Source organism: Aythya marila (genome assembly GCF_965140915.1).
Source record: "Aythya marila genome assembly, chromosome: 3".
Classification (NCBI taxonomy): Eukaryota; Metazoa; Chordata; class Aves; order Anseriformes; family Anatidae; genus Aythya; species Aythya marila.
Genome location: NC_139044.1, coordinates 45734268 through 45752076, shown reverse-complemented (window position 1 = coordinate 45752076; position 17809 = coordinate 45734268).

Sequence of the window (17809 nt, the reverse complement as noted above, 5' to 3'; positions counted from 1 at the left end):
GGGAATAATTACATGGTTACACAGTATTTATACTTTACAGGTATGTATAGATAGTGTAAAGAAGTATACCTATAGTACAAAATATTTGTTGCTACAGAATGAGAACATTCACAGAAAGTCAACAGCATGCAGAACATTTTTTTAGATGCTTTAATGCAACTATTTAAATAGTTTAACTGACAGTAAGAAGGCCAGCAACAGACATACAATCACATAACCATTGTCTGCTCAGTAAGATAATCTAGGACAACTTGTGTTTGAATCACCATGCTAAAGCGGACTGCGAAAAGGTTACTGGTGAGGCAGCACACACTTCTGAACTCTTTATTGAGATGTCAGGAGTAATTTACATGATTTCAGTTCCAGAAAGCAAGTCTCTATGGTTTAACCCTGACATTTTTGGAATGTATAAAACAATTACAGCTTTGACAGTTCTAATGGTGACTTCTATTTTGGAAGTTCAGTAAAAGTGTCAAGTTGGCCATTAGAGCACAGACAAATAGCGCACACTATGCTATGGACTGCCTCAAGCTCCAGTAACACAAACTAAAGAGCCAGCAGTTCTGACTTCTGGTGCTGTAACAGTAACACTCCTCTGCTAACCAGGAAAGTAGATGCAAAGCCTTTCCCTGGAGACAGTTATCCAGCTGTAAGTGCCTGCAGGCAGGCAGCCCTTTGAAGTTCTCATACACAAGAATTAAACCACCCTTACACTGTTTGTCTTTGGCTTGCAGCAATGAGCAAGCCTTCCATAAAATTGTGATTATTGCTATTAAGAGTCAACCATAACAGTATGATTCACAGCCTAACAGGCCTGAAATATCAACTCCCAGTTTCAGGAGCAAACCAAACTCTACCTACGGAGTTTTTCTTTAACTGTTACCATTTACTGTCTTGAGTAAAGGTAGTTAAAATAAAATCAAGCAAGGTAATTCAATTAGGTTACCGCTGTATTACCAGTATTGTTGCTATATGAAAGGGTTGCTCTGGACTGATTTGATCTCCTTTGGAAAGGATATGGAAAACCTCTGATTTTCTAGTGATTACTTTAGGAGACAGCCTAAAGGAGCTAAAGGTTGGTCACATTAACAAAAGACTTGCAAGTAAGTATCACTAGTACATCATTCCTGGAGGTCAGCAGTATACTTTTCAGACATAGGCAGGTTTACTACAGTGCCGGGAGGAAACAGAATTACAAGTTACTGGAGCCAGGCAGAAAGTGAAAACACAAGTCCCCTCCCCTTCCTTACCGTGCTGTTCAAGTGGGCCATCGGTGTTTGTCAAACAGCACATGGAAGACAAAAAGAAATATTAGTTTCCTTCATAACCCACACAGAAAGAAGTTTACCACAAATAAAGAGAAGACAGTATATTTCTCTAGCATTAACCTACATTAATGTAACTGTACTAAAAGTGCATTTCCTTCAAGAACTGTTACTTTGACAAGTGTTTGCTGTTCAAGCATCTTTTTCCTAGTGAGACAAACCTCATTATGGTCTGTGGAAGACTTTCCTGCCCTGTAGACCTCAAAGCATCCAAGATCCCACCCTAAGCTAGTTTCAAAAGAGGACAAAGCTGAATAACAGCAGTTGCTCTGTGAAGGTTTTTGAAGACGCTGCTTTGAATTCTTTGTATACCTACATTTAAGTAGATCAAACAAAACACTGCCAGACATCTTGCTGTCACTAAGTTCAAGCCAACTGCAACTGGATTAAGTGATTACAAGACATTTTCAGAGATCTAACATGCTATTTAAATGAACTCCATAATTGGTGTGTAAGTGATCATATAATTACTAGATAATTTAATAACTTAGTAATCTATGCATAAATCCCAGACTACAGTTAAGATTGCTTGCTACTACATCTTTCAAAATGCTTCCAAACTTTTAAGCATCTTCTTCCTACTATCCTGATAGGGTTCAGCTGCAAATTATGACTTAACAGAAACAGGCTATTAATAGAAATCCCGCTGCTGACCAGTTACTGCTCGTGTCCTTCTGCAGAAATAGCAGAACACTTGCTAATAGGCACTTCCATCACACTGGCTTCAGTATTCACTTACCAAATGACCACAGTAAGCGAACAGTCAGGTCTACTCCAGGAGTCAAGCTGGCTGTGCACTTCAGTGCATCTTTGTTACAAGCAGAGTCTGATTCAAGAGGTTTTGTGGTTTGTCCTTGACTAGCCTAACCGCTTGTTCTTTTGTTTTTGTATTAACTGATCTTCAACAATAATTAATTGAGGTTTTCAGAGGACAAGTGCACATTTCACCTTTTTCATGAAACCTCTACCAGACAGGTTCAAGTATAGCTCTTAGCACAGGGCTTTTGTGCCAACAGAAGGCACCCTCTATTTTTCAAGGGGAAGTTGTTTTCATGTAAATAGGAGCCTAAAATAGAACCACACAGCCAGCTGCTAGCAGGGTGGCCAACTCTGGCTAAGGTCTTGCAACAGTCCCCATGCTCATATGAAACCACAACAGTTACTGTAGTCCCCGAGCAGGGCAGATCAAGGTTACTGCACTCTTCAGAAGCAGACATCCACCCCCAAAGCTCTGCAGGTAATACACTGCATTTGTTGAAGCTGTATCTGAAACAAGGACACCAGGGCACAGGCATCTGTTCCTGCCGAGATGCCATTCCAAACTAGTAGTTTCCAAGAATCACATTCAATCCCCTCACAAAGGGAACATTTTGTCCACAGTTCCAGGAACATCACTACTGCGTCTGTTGGATTTACTCACTCAGCAACTACACTTCCTGTGCAAGCATCCAGACATCATGGGAGGAACCAACAGCTGGTCAATACTTGATATTGATACTACAGGTAATACAAAAAGATGTATTTTCCCCAAATTTGTACACATCTTTATGTTGTCACATTAATAGGCCAGAGACCATTCTGCAGACAATGTCACCCACCAGGCAGAAAGGGTATTACTCCTCTGAAAAATATGCAATTTGTTCCAGTTCTCAGAGCACACTCCATGCCCTTCAATTCCTAGCACTAACCTGTAGAGGGTATTTATTTGTTTAGATACTGTGTCCTTATGCTTAAAAGTTTACTAGAGAGAAGAATTGAAGATCAGCTAATTCAAGTTATACTACTAATGTTAATTGAAATAGAGTTCTCTAAGTTGTCTAAGACTTTATTTTTACAAAACCATAAGGGCTCTTGCTTCACAAGGAATGAACTGTCTCTGTTTCAAAGCCACCTACGTTCAGTCACTCTGTTTACATTACTGCTGAGTTATCAGGAAGACATTTCAGAGGTGCCCCAAAAGATGTAGCCTCCATGCTTGCTTTTCTTTTACTAAAAAACTTTGGGATTCCTTGTTGCTAATGCCATGAGAAGATCCCACTTGCCCATAGTGGCCTTAATGTCCTTTTACACCAGAGATGGAAGAAAGCTGTTTTACTCAATTTTTTTCAGAGGACATCATCTATAAACCATTAGGATAGGAAACAGAGGACTCAGTCGCCTACTATTAGTGGCTTAAATTATACAGCTTTAGTGATAACTGACATTTTTAGGATCTTTAGAAAAATGCAACCTCAAGTTCATAGTATAGAGCTATCAGGCCTTCATATGCTAATCAGCTAGTCTGAAGTTAACATTACCACTGCATTTTACAAGCAGCACGAGAAGCTATACCTACAGCTTACGTTCTTACCACGTTTACTTTAAAGTATGAAGGCAGTTAGGCATACTATAGTTAGATGATTTACAGTCATTCAACTCCCTATTAAACACCACTTCAGAGAACTCAGAATTGAAACTGGCAGAGCACTTAATAATTAACAACAGCTTTAAAAGCAATTTATCTTGTTTCCTTGTGCACAATCCAGAAGGCAGCTGATGACATAACACAGTGCTGGCACCAGCTGTAACCACCTGAGAAAAGCAGCATGCCTTCATTACATTGCCTTTCAGGATTTCTAGTGACAAAGCTGAAACCAAAGGTGCTCATGCTGATAGGTGTCTGTAAGATTTGACTGCCCCAAGCGTGACATCAGGCACTGCCACACTGAACTCCACTGCTTTGGGTAACTGCAGTTATTCTATCTAGGGTCAAGCAGTTGAACACAGCACAGGTGTTGCAAGCAGCATCTCCAGTCATCTTTTCCCACGAGTGAGTTACACATTTCAAAGCCTTGCGTGACTGTAGTGACTAGATACTGTTTCCTAGAACAGATACCATAGCCTTGCAGCTTTGAGTAAACCCTTGCTCTGGCAGAGACAAGAAGAGAATTTTCTTTGGGATAGAAAGAGTCCTGCAGGCTGGCAAAGCAAGGGCTTTCAGGAAGGAATGCAAAGAGACACAGCTCCTAAATATACACAGCTCCTAAATATACACACTGCGTTTCTGTTACAGCACAGACTACAGCCCTTTGTTGACAGCTATCTAAATTTTAAGCTCAGCAAAGGGCACAATCAAGAACTCACACAGGCTGCAGTGGATGGCACAACTGACCTGGGCCCTTCATGACATCCTGAGTAACCAAAGTACAAATTAAGCAGGTGTCTTTGTGCATCAGGCAGATGTACAAAGCAAGAACTCTGAGGAATTTTTTTTTTTTTTTTTTTTTTTTTTTTGCATTACAGCCTTAGTTTATTTCAGGACTAGAGCAAAATACAGCTCATTTTTTCCACTGCCTTTAAGTCTCCGGTAACGAAAGAGATACCTCCAGCTGTTAACCTTGGTGGTATCAGGAAGCAGCCACCTCTGCCAGCATTTGTTTGTTCCTTTAACTAGGGCTCAGGCTGCTGTTTCACCACGACCCCAGCTGAGTTCCGGACCCCCTGGCTACCCGCTGACGCTGCCAGCCGCGCCTACGAAGCTGACCCAGGCCCGCAGAGCCCTCGGCAGGCAGACAGGCAGGGCGCTGCCCGCTCTGACCTTCACCTCCCCTCAGGGCTGTCCCTCCCCTCTCCCCTGCCGGCCACCCCCGGCGTTATCTACCCCTCCCCACTGCGGCAGCCGCCCGCCCGCACCTCATCAGGTAGTCGCGGAAGTCCTTGCTGCGCAGGTACTCCACGGCCTTGCGGCCCAGCGCCCCCGCCATGGCGGCACCGCCGGCCGGCAGCGCCCGCACCCGCCGCTCCCAGCGCCCGCCCCCGCCGCCCGCTTTATAGGCTCCCCGCCCTCCGATCTCGCTTCTCATTGGCTGAAGGGTTGAGTCCCCGCCCCCCTCCTGAGGCGAGGCCCCGCCCCCTCGCCGCCGGCCGTTGTGGCGGTTGGGCTGGGGGCGTGAGGCGGAGGTGAGGAAGGTGACGCCATGGCGGTGCCCGCGCTCTGTGAGGGGCGGCTTTCCCCCGTGCCGGGGCAGGACACACCGCCACAAGCACTTTCCATTTCCCACCCGAGCGGAGGCCGCTTGTTTAGAGTGGCAGATAAACTCTAACCCCGCTAATAGCGTCTCCATAAAGCTCAGGGCGGTCAAACAAATGCCTGCGCGCGAGCGGCTCTGTTTATCTTTGCTCCCTGCGCTGGAGATAGTGAAATGGGCGTTTATCTGCTCCCACTGCTGCCCGGAGATTTGCAGCCTGGGTTTTACAGCCTGGAGCTGCAGTGAGTGCAGCCTGGGCCATGCCTGTGCTCTGCAGGAAGCCCTGGTGACCACTGCTCCATCCCCTTCTGCTCTTCCTGGCAGCATCTTGGGGAAATATAAAAAAAAAAATAAAAGGAGTTCTTCTCCATTCTGCCCTTCCTTACTTGCTTGGAGGGCAGCAAATTTGAGGAAAGACAGGGTCTGTGCACGTCCTCTCCTTTTTACATATCCTTAACGCATGCTATGACACCACACAGTGACTGCTGTGTGGGAAGAAAAGCTTTAATCCTCCTGATACACAGCGTTACACAACGCCAAGATGTAGCCCAACATATTCCCATGGCCTATTTAGGCTCCTCATTTAGAAACAAGTGTAATTCAGAAAGAGGACTCAAGGAATCATTTGTTTGAGTTGATTTGACTTGGGCTGACACAGGAAGGGGCTGTGGAAATCAGTCCAGTGTTTGCAAACGGACCGTCACGTGCGGGGATTCCTCATATCCCACAAAGCCTCTTTCAGTCAATAGTTTCTGAGCTACAATTTTAACTGAAACAAAGCCTAATTCTTCTTTACTGAGACTTCTTTACTGAGAATACATGCACCTTTTTCTTGACTGTGTGTATAAAGAAGAAAAAAATCTTCCATCTGCTTTGGAAGATTCTTTACTGTTTCTTCCAAGAATACACAAGTTTTATCAGCCTTTTCTCACAGGGTTTTTAGTCTTCTATCATTTTCCTTACTCCATCTGGACTCTTACCTACATCTTTACATCTTTCTTAAAACAGTCCCAATGTGGTTCATAACGTTTCAATCAAACCCTTCCAAGCAGTGCAGAGTCCTTCTCTAATTTTGAGTGTTTTCAATTCTATGTGTTTTCAAAATAGTTAATGAAAAAATCATTAACTAGATATGGGCCCAGAATAAACCAGTCCCAAGTGACAGGCCATACCAGTTAAACAACAAAAGCAGCTACCAATGATTTGAAGTATGCTTTTGTTGCAGTTCTGTATGTGCTTATAGTGGTTTTATTTACATATATATATATATATACATATATATATATAGGTTTCTTGTGTCATATAGGACGGTGTTAAATGTCATTATCAAAGCTAGACCATTTGACTTGCAATTTACATGATCGTTGTTGACCCTCTCTCTTCAGACACATGCTGTTCTCTAGCGCTCCTGGACTGTCCCATCCTCTCCATGAGCTGGGCAATGATCACTGATGATCTCAAGTTGCTTCTGCTAGGGCCTGGTGGCTCTCGGAGCAAATTTCATCAGGTCCTGTTATACATTTTTGTCTAAAATATATTTCAAACATTTTTTTCCTCCTTGTCTGGACAATCATTTTATCAAACTTTCACTCTTCATTTAGATCTACTTTGAGTTACTATTGTCATGTTTTCACCTTTACTGTTTATGGGCTCTTTCTGCATTATTCAAAGGCTCTGCAATTTTCTTCATCTTATTTTATTTTTAATGCTTTTATCAAACTTCTTTACTCATATTTTATGCCCTTTGATAGCTGAAAAGGATTTCATGCCTTACCTTTTCTGATCCATTTTTCTGCAGGCTTGGCACCATTTATTTATTTTCATCTATTCATATGTCCTTTTTTCCTACCTATTGTATGTTCCCTTTAGATTTTAAGGTCACGATGTTCTTGTGAATAAGTCAATCCACTTACTTCTGAGGGTGGTTCCTATGTATCTTCCAATCAGAATAGTAATTGTAGCTTTTTGTTTTGTTTTGTTTTGTTTTCAGACAGATAGGTCCCCTGCAATTTTTATCCCTTAGATTATCCTCACAGAAGCCCTACCTGCCATTTCCTGACATTTCTTCCTGGAATTCCCATTGCTTTCATTTGTTTCTCTTTAGCCTTGTACTTCTGACCTCTCCAAGAAGACCTCTCTGGAGTTTATTAGGCTGTTCAGTTATTCTTGTTTTCCCTCAGCCTTTGGCCAGGTCACTACTTTTTAACTCCCTTGTTGACTTTTGTTACTGGTCATCTTTACTTTAAGCTCTTCCTCACTAGATTTGCACAGTGGTGTCCTTGAATTCCCTTCCTTGTTTTTAGCAGGTAGATGCTACTTTGTACAGCAGTTCTACACAGGACATTCTCCAGAAAAGAGGAAATCAGAGGCTTTTTACAGATACTGCTTGTGCAGCTCATCATTTTCTTCCTGCCAGCACACATCTGCCCTCTCCTGAACTGCTGCCTGCAGCTGGTGGGATGGGGAAGAACAACCTGGGCTCCTTCAGCTTTGCACGTGCAAATCTGAGGTGCTAGAACACCTTAGCACTCACATTTTTGCACACAGGAACACATATAATGTAGTCAGGGCTGGGTAACCCTCAGTCATTTTTCAGATTTTGGCTCTGTGAGGAGTTGAGATGTTGGCTGATGGCTCTGCTTTGCAAATGGCCAATGGTGTCTCCTTCAGAAGAGTGTTTCTATAGCTAGCTGCTGTGTAAGGGAGCCTACCATTTTTCCTCCTTTTAGGGCAGCTCTTTCTTCCTGTTGGCATGCCTTTGCAGGCACGTGCATGGTGGCATGACCTTGACAAGGAGAAAGGAATGTAATACCTGTCTGGCATTAAAAAACAGCAAAGAAAGTTGCATTATGGACATTGCAGAACTGAAGATGGTGAACTAATGTTATTTGGTAGTTATGCTTCTGGCATAACACATGAAATCAGCCCTAAAGGAAGTATCTGTTATAACTGTTATAAAACAGCCACAGGGAAAAGTGGTGGTGCTTTTTCCCAGCTGTGAAAAGAATTGCACATAATTTGCGATTTGAACCCATAATTTGGAGTGTTGCATGACAGACAAGGCAACCAGGAAACCAGGACAAGTACCTAAGCAAGCTGTTCAAGAAATTGTGGTTTCAAGACTGAGGTAGGTATTCTTTCCCTGGTGCTGTAGCTCCTAAGGTGCAGAAAAATACAAAGAAAAGATGAATTGCTATCCCAGTCTTCTTAGATACAGTCACGAAATATCCGTTCACTAAGGTAGACACAAATCAGTACTGAGCTCTCAGTAGGATCTGGAATAGGATCAAGCATCAAAATAAAAATGTTATATTTGCAGTTGGGGACCTGCAGGAAGACAATGACGTAATATCTGTAAAATCACAACAAAAAGACCCTCCATTATAAATGGCCACAGGAACACTGTGATGTAGGAGTTATAATGGTCCAGGTCAAGAAGTGAAGAGAAAAATAGATGCAAAGTAGATATGGAAAAGAGGTTGGATTGCTGGGAAATAAATTTTGGCAGATTAGCAAGTAAAGTGATGAACTAATTTAACTGAACAGCAAAGAAACAGCTGGGCAGCAGGAGCTGAAATAAGTGGTACTACTTATAACAAGGAAAAAAGAATGTATTTTGTCAGCGTGGAACACAAGCATTACTGGTAATCACTGCAATTATCATTACCTTTCCCTGCAGAAAGACCCATCTGTCAGTTATGGTCAGGCAGGTCCAAACACTTGAAACTTATTAACACAGCAATTCCTAGCCTTCTGAACTACATTCACAGAAATTGAGCCAACTGGTCCTGCCACAGTCTATAGTGCATGAGCATAGCAAACAGAGTCCTGTGCTGTGAAAACCCCATCCAAGAACCTACCCTGGTGGGGGGGGAAAAAACAACCCCAAATGAAAAAACAAAACCACAATGTCTTCCCCTAGTTAAACTTATGATATAACTCTTGTTTTGGGTAAGTTTTCTCCTGTCAACTTTTTCCCTAAAGGCCAAGTGGTTGTAGACAAAGGATTCACCACACACAGGTAGCGCTTGGCATGGGTGGAGCAGGCGGAAAGCATCAGGGCTTTGGGACAGCTGGAGGATGTGTCTTCTCTGTGATGAGGCTGCTCTGAGTCCTAAATTAGTCACATGTGATAAAACAGCCAGCTTGGATTATTTAAGCAAACTTCATGCTGAAGTATGTGTAGTGGTGATGGCTGTATTCATCTGAGCTTTCACTGTCATGAAGACTGAGCTGATATAAAATGCTTTGAGGCTTTCTGGACAAAAGATTATCTCTACACTTCAGTTATTCAACAGTGCTTCAAATAAGATCATTTTAGATTCTCTTTTTAAATACAAATGTGTATTGCTAAAGCTTTTTTAGAGTAAGTCAAGTTTTACAATATAGGGAAAGAAAAATTAACAGCTTTATTTTCAGGTTGCTTATGCTTCCAGTTGGTAATGTAGCTACAGGTATTGGGCTCCAAAGGTATAGTGATTGTTGTTTAAAAATGAACGCTTGTAACAGTATTTCTTTTTTACTTGGGTAATTTACTTCTTTTTTCTTAGGTAAAGAAATAATTTGTGGCTACTATGATAATAAATGGTTTGGTTTTGTTTTTAATGTCCACAAGAGAAGAATGACTGAACTGCTGCACTGCTGGTATCCTCCAAGCAGTTGTTGATGATTATCTTGTGTTTGGGGAGGAAGGGATGAAGCCTGCTTGTTCATCAGGTGCACTCTGTACCTTATATTGCTACATCGGGTCAGTTGGGGTAAGAGAGCTGCTTCTTGTAATACTGCATTGCAAAAATCTCCTCCTTCACTCAGTTGGGGAAACCTTATTTTACAGTTAAATGACATGTAATCACCTCATCACTATAATCATCCTCTCCAAAGGAGCAGAGCAGAAGGACTGGCGGTGCTCACCTGGCAGGCTGCACCTCCCTGCAGGGGCTGAGCTGGGCTGCAGAGCAGAAGCTGCTGGTTATTCCAGCTGAATAAAGGGGAGAGACAAAGTTTTCTGAGGAAAAAGTACTGTTGACATAGCATGAACAGCTCAAATAAGGTTGTGAGGGAGGTTTCAGCTGACACATATTTCATCTTGTGTTTTAATTTTTATGTTTGTTTGGGTTAATAATATTAAAACCGTGGAATATTGGGCTGTGTATTCTGCAGGTGCTTTGCAGAAGGGGCAAAGCCTTGCAGAGTGTCTGCTGAAACACATATTTTATGTAGAGAACTAGTCACAGGTTTCTCCCAAGTTTTGCATGACCATCCTGAAGTGTTTTATCCAATACAAATGCCCCAGGGTTGCAAGGAGGATACTGAAACTGGGGTCCTGACTGATGGTAGAGACTGAGGGGATCAAAGTTCATCTGCACTGTTAATTAGTGACAGTCGTTTTAGTTGTATAATCCTCTCCTCAGAAATCATGGGTCACTGTGGAGCTGAACAAATATAAAGCTAGATGATGATTTTTAAAAATACAGGCTCCCAGTCTGCTTTGCTACTAATAAATTCATGTCCAGCATTTAACTACGCTGCTTCACTGGACCTTGGCTTCCCCCAGTTGAGGCCAGGGGCGGCCAGGAGTGGGGATGAGTCCTGGTGGAAAAGTACAGTTCTGGGCTTCTTGCCACTGTCAGAATAACTAAAGCACAACTCCCCAGAATTGTGCTGCTGGAAAACCTTGAACACAAATAGTGATAGGCTTGATTTAGTAAAACAAGCAGATTAGCACTTTTGAGCCGGAAAGGTGAGATTACACCTGGGCACTCTTTGGGCTTACTACCGTATCCTCAGCAGTGTTAAATCTGCTTCAGTGGGAGTCATTTTTTGGCTTGGTGGGCTGAGATTTCTGTGATTTACTGGTGAAAGGTGAGAGCAAGGCAGTATCTGGGATGCTGCTGACTTACGAGAGGAAGCCAAAGGTTGTCTCTGATTGAATTGGTGATGCTCACCCAGATAGGGACCCTGACATCACCTTTGGCCTATTTCTTTAACAGGCTAAAAGGGGGGATTTCAGTAGACTACAGTGAATAAACAAACTGTAGGCATACAAGATGAGTAACTTGAAGGTAAACATACCAAAGTCCTTTCCAAAGCTGCTGGGATCAAAGTGAAATAAACAATACGTCCTGGTGGACTTCTACAAGGTCATTTGGGACTCAACAGGGAGTCATTTGGGTTTATATAGGGAGTCACTAGGGTTTATACAACATCCAGCAGAAAAAAAGGTAGTGATATAGGTGGGCATACTTTTAAGAAAATAAAGACACACAATCCAAAATGTGCATGTGCAGAAGTGAGATGGGTGGCTGTAGATAACCTAAGTCTGTGGTGTGAGTCCTCTTATCAGAAAACTTTGAAACATTGTGTCCCACTCAAGTCAGAGGACCACTTGTATATGGATATTGATCTTTCCAATAAACATAAATACTAAGTGGCAGTGCTACAGTTTCAGTTCTCTCAACGACTTAAATATATATGTATTTATTTATTACACTGAGAGCCTTACAAAGTAAATGCAAGAGCTGACATCCAAAAGCTGTGCAATACCTAGCTACTGGTACTTGGTGCGTGGAGAGGAGCGCAGGCTGTCTTGCGTGCCCAGCTTTGCCACGTGGGTGAGCAGGGAAGAATGAGCCATGCCAGAAGCAAAACCTTTCACTCAGAGCAGGAAGCCCCACAAAACCCAACCAACAGGAAATTTGGAGCAGAGGAATGCCCTTATTGTGACAGCACCCTGTGACTTTGCTGCTGCTTTCTGCTCAGGGTGTCTTTGAAGGTTGTCCAGAGGTCGGAGCAGTTCATACTTTTCTGTGAAAGCTCAGGAGGAGGCGGCGTGAACACTGACTGCATCATGTGGCAACCCTGTGATTCCAGCGCTTGCCAAGGGTGCTGCAGATCAGCAAAGGGAACCCCGTCAGCTCCTTCCTCAGGCTGGTGTTGGTTAAACCTGCACATCCCGCCTCCTGGGAAGCTGAAGCTTCCAGCTCTGCAGGCTCTTTGGGCTAAAAATGGGGACTGTCACCCCATGGCAGGGCACCCTGGCAGGGTCAAAACACATCTCTGCTATGTCACGCTTCAGGGACGCTGCTCCAGCAGTGTTTGACACAAAGGTGGAACAGCTCTCACTAGGTGTGAGCTTTATCTCACATCTCATGGATGCGCAGAATCTGCATGTAGCCTGTCAGTTCACGAGCCATCACTTGGCTCCAGGAAGTGGGAATTTAAGAACTGAAGGTTTTGTGGTCTGCTTTTCACTCTTTAAAACAGAGTAATTCTAATTGGAGAGCTTCTTCAAGATCTGTCATCATCTCTTTGTACTGGAAGGTTTCATTCATGCCTGGCATATATTTATTTAAGGCCCTCTTGTGGTTCACAGGAATTAGTGCACTACAAGTACTATTACTACTTATTTTGCTTTTAGGCTGGTAAGTCTTTTGCTTTTGGGGGGAAACACCATTGACCAGCTCTTGTTACAGGTTTTATCCATATGGTATAGGTGGTGTGAAGCATTGTTAATTCCCTGACAGAGTTTTTGCCCTCCTTATTAGTATCCAAACCCCACAGCAGTGACCACAGCCCTGGTGCAGATGGCAGCAGGCTGGTGGCTGAAATGAGACCTGAGCTCCACATGACAAAAGATCGGCAATGCCAAAAGCGTGTAACAGCTAACAGGTCAGTCTTATTGCTTCTCTGAAGAAGTGAGACATGGGTTGCTTCAGTTTGCTGTGTTTATGGCCCTAATGTAACAGCTACTGATCCTAGAAGTGAAACTGTTTCATGCCAACAGGTGACATACATTCAGGCCTTTAGGGAAAGTCTCACATGCATTAACGCAATAATGTTCTTCTTTCAGCAGCAAGGTGACTAGCGTTAGAGCTCAAGCCTGCTAGCTGCCGTGGGGCAGGCACGAGGTTTTATGGCCAGGGCTATTTTTACTGGTGAGGGCAGAACCTGAAGGACAGGAAGAATCAATTAGGCAGCAGCAGGCCAAGCCTGCCCAACCAGCAGCCTCGCCACAGACTGACTCACCAGCCTTTTATAGACTAATTTCCTCAACTAAGAGCGAGCTCAGGCCAGCTTTGCTTGTTTAGAAAACAGGGAGAGCACCACGAGTAGCTCTCCAGTCCAGAGATCCCCTTCTTCCACATTGCATCCAGAAAATGGGCGCATGGCATCTTCATCAGACAGTGCACAACAACATGATCCGTGGTTAATCCCAATAGATGGGCATAGGCTAAAATCCTTGTCTTCAGTTCTGCTCCATAGCTTTTAGCACAAAACCTGTGCTTCTCACGATCTTCAGACATGAACTGTTAATACCTGCTATTTGCTATGCTGCAGTGCCTGAGGCCCTCAGCCAGCAGTTGTGCTGCCCTTAAATGAGACGCCCTTAAAAGAGAAGTTATATAAGAGGAAATGGATGAATGGTGACTAAAAGGCAGGATTCCAAGAGGAGTTACTTGCTTTTTTTTTTTTTTTTTTTTCTGTTACAAAATGCATTCATCTCTATCCAGAAGAAAAGTTATGGTCACTTACCAATAGCTGCAGTGATCTGAGACGTTTGCTAAAGCAGATTTCCTGAAAGGTCTGTGTCCTTTATCAGATAGGGGAGCATATTCTGGCCAGCCCTCCTCTTTTGGGAGTAGCGTCAGTGCCAGCATGTGCTACACCACAGAACAGGGAAAGCCTCCAGATGTGTAATCTGTGTGTTTTCTGGGGTGAGGGGGAAAGACTTACGTCTGCCTGCCCAGGGCCTTGCACACCACAGGGCTTCTTCACCATATCTTCTGCAGAGCCACGTGTGTCAAACAGTGTCTGAGCTGGGGTTACCCTGACCATGGTCATATTAAAGGAGGAATTAGAGGAGGTGGGGGAGAGTTGCTTGCTTTTTTTTTTTTTTTTTTTTTTTTTTTCCCCTTGGTCTTCTCGTTTGGGTGTTCTTGTACATGATTGGGGTTCTTCTTTTGTTAACTTTTGGGCCTATAAAGACAAATGTGCATCAGTCATTGCCCCACCTCCCTGGAAAGGCTATGACGGTGACAAGATGGACCTCTGGGAGAAAAGCTTGGTAAGAGAAAGGATGAATAATTTGTGGCAGGCACTGGGGCACAGAGGAAGAGAGCAGCAAGGGACATACAGGTGTCCTAGCAATGGAGGACCACAATGAATGAAGGAGCAGGAAGGGTTGCTTCTGCTAGGGACACAGAAAGGAAAGAAAGGGCAGAAGTGGGAGGAGGACAGGAGCAGCTTGCAGGAGAACAGAGGCACAAGGCTACCTCTGGGCAGAGCAGAAAGCCTATGCCATGTATCTGAAGTCCAAGTTTGCTTGGTTATGCTTACTTGGACCTGAATGTGGTAGTGGGGGACCAGAACCAAGCCCTCCAGGTAGGAGAGGCTGATTGTGCTTTTGTGGTCACTGATAAGGTCAGCAATCAGAAGAGGCTATGCAGGCAGCTTGCCAGCAGTTCTCAGAAGAACCGTGCCATAGAAGGGCTCTGAGGGGTAAGGGAAATTCACGTCAGGCAGCTTGTGTGAATGCTCTCGTTGGTCTGGCAGTGAAATCCCAAATTTGCCTGGTGGGTGAACAGTCTAGCTGATGAGGGGTTAAAGGCTTACTTGTTGCTTCCCAAATCAGAGGTCTGAGTGTACCTGCATGGAGGTACCAGCTCCAGGTGTAACTTGGAAAGGTAATGGTATGCCTTTACTGTGACCAATACATAGCATTCAAACACAGCCAGTGCTTGTGAGCTGGAAAGGAGTCATGCAAAAACAAGCAGGACTTGTTTCTTTCTTTCTTCTTCTTTTTTTTTTTTAATTATTATTTTTTATTTCTTTATAAAGAAAGGAAAGGACGGGCATGCCAAGCCAGAACAGCAGAATACAGACAAAGGTGAGCACTGAGGCTTCCCCTCGGGGCCACCCACAGCCTGGTACAGCCCAGCTCCCCATCCTCCTGCCGGGATCCCAGCAGGCAGCCAGCCCTTTGGCACAGTCACAGCTCCTGGCAGTCAGCTCAGCTCGCACAGTTTCACAACACCGTCAGCCCACAGCACCGCGGGGCAGCAGCAGCTGAGGCCAGCAACAGTAGCAGCAGCAACACGGGACACAGTGCACAGAGAGAGGGGAGCAAAGAGCTTATTTGCAAACAGTTGTATGTAACAATATAGAAAGTCCAAAGGTCATCGTTCTGCTATAAAAATATTACACTTCATAAAACCATGTACTATAAAAAAAATCTATTCGGAAACGCTGGTAAACGTAATAAATATCTGTACACTGGCTGCCCTTTTCATACAGAAAACGTAAAAAGTGTGAGCCTCAGAAATCATTGTAAACATGAATATGGAGCCTGTAAACAAAGTGCTAGATCATGGTTCGTAATTTGACAGATTCATTTAATACTGCCCAAGTAAACCCCTTGCACACATCATCACCTAATGGCCAGGCTCCACCGCTGTGACACCAGGAGGACCCTGCTCTGAGCTGACCCTGGCTTGCATCAGAGCCGCGTACAGAATAAGGTACACATACAACAAGAATAAGGGAGGCAAGATTTAGCTACAAGGAACAAATCAGAAACAATCTTTTTGCAATTGGTTTTCATTTTCTCTGCTTCCAAATGCTTATGTCCAGACTCCCCCTTCAAAATTCCCCTTTATCCAAAAGGGGAATTTTCCCCCTTTGCCTTTCAGTCTATGATGTCTGAAAATTATGACTGTCACATCCATTTATGAGACAGTGGAGCACAAACTAAATCTGCAACTGCTTATACTTAGCCAAGAATGGGTGGTTGTACACTTCAACACTGAACATCATGGTTAACACAACACAGGTGGATACAACACGACAAAACTCTGTACTTTAGGCTGCAAAACCTCTACATGTGCAAGCCAGCACTTACATGCATGATCAGATGCCTGGTTAGCTGTCTGACTCGCGTGTGTGGTCACCCACTTGCACGTGGAGATGCTAGGCCGAGGCTCACAAAACTCACAAACTGGTTTTGGCTAAAATTTGGCTGTAAGAACAAACATGACTTTATTTTCTCCATACCATTCTTGTTCTCCACAGGCTTCCACCCACCCTTCACCAAAACACTGAGGATTTTTGTTATGTACATAGCGAGAGCCTTACTTTTACCTTCATTTTCTGAGTAAAAATACTCAAAGTTTTGCTCTCAGACCCTGAGGGATGTGTGATTTTTACTTGTGCCTGTTATGGGCAGCCATGGAGGGGGCAGCCAAACCCCAACACCTTGGGGCAGCACAGAGCTGTAGGAGCAAGGTCGGCTGGCATGTAAGGGTACACACTTCTGTAGTATTTTGATGTGTACTTCAAAATGGAGAAAAGAAAATAGGTATGCACATTTTCCTTTATTATGAACTATATTAAAACACCTGATTGGCATTATTTTAAACCTTTTTATGTGAATCTAAAGGATCTTTGGCCCAGTTGCGCTGTGTGTCTGTCTGTCAGGATTCAGATGCGTGACCCTGGATCTCACTTGGCTCCTGTTTAAAGGAGAAGTCTGCAGATGTTCAGAGAGGGAATTTTGCTTTGAATTGTCTGCTTTGGCAATTTTGCTACAAACATCTTAACATACAGCTTCAAAAAAAAAAAAATTGTTTTGTTGTGGAAGCTAAGATACCTCCTTTTCTGCTTCAGTAATCCGTTTTACCTTCCATGTTTATCTGCCTTCCTCTTGTGAGGGATCTAGAGTGCCATCACACTCCAGAAAATTGGTGATTTCCTCTGTAAAAATGGATTATTTATAGACAGATGCCAGGATTTTTACTATCTTCTTTATAAGCTCACCTGTGGCCAAAATACACAGTCAGCAGTGTCTCCCCATGGCATGCCATCTGTAAGTCCACACCTCCCGATTACAGGCAGTTTATGTGAACTTGTGGTGAACTTCGAGGCCTCAGTTGGCCTTCTACCTCTGTGTGCACAGCCTGGCTTAGGTAACCCATTTCCCTACAAAAAATGGTGACACCTGAGCCTAGCTCAGCATAAGGCAGAGGGAGGCGGGTGGCATCCGAGCTGCGACCCAGCAGTGTGCTGACAGCGCTGCCGTCAGAGAAGATGCTGCTGCCTTGCTGCTGTCCCCAGCCACTTGTTCAGACACATTTGCTTTGCCCCACTGTGACCTGGATAAGAGAGGTGGGAAAGCACAGAAAGCATCTAAGGTCAAGAGAGAGTAATTGGCTTTTTTTAGCCTCAGCACTGGCACACACTGGCTGCAGCTCAAGGGACAAGTGGCGTAAGAAAACCTTGTGGCATGCAAAAGTGCACACAGGAGTGGTTTAGGGGATGATCCGAGCCTGGCCATAAGTCATGTCAGACACTCAGCAACTGCCTTTACTGAGCTGTACCAGTGCCTGGTACGAGTTTTCAGTTCTTGTGCTGTGGCACAGCACTACCCAGGCAAACAGATTTGTGTCTTTTCTGTGTGCCTTAAAGATTCACGTGTTAATTCCT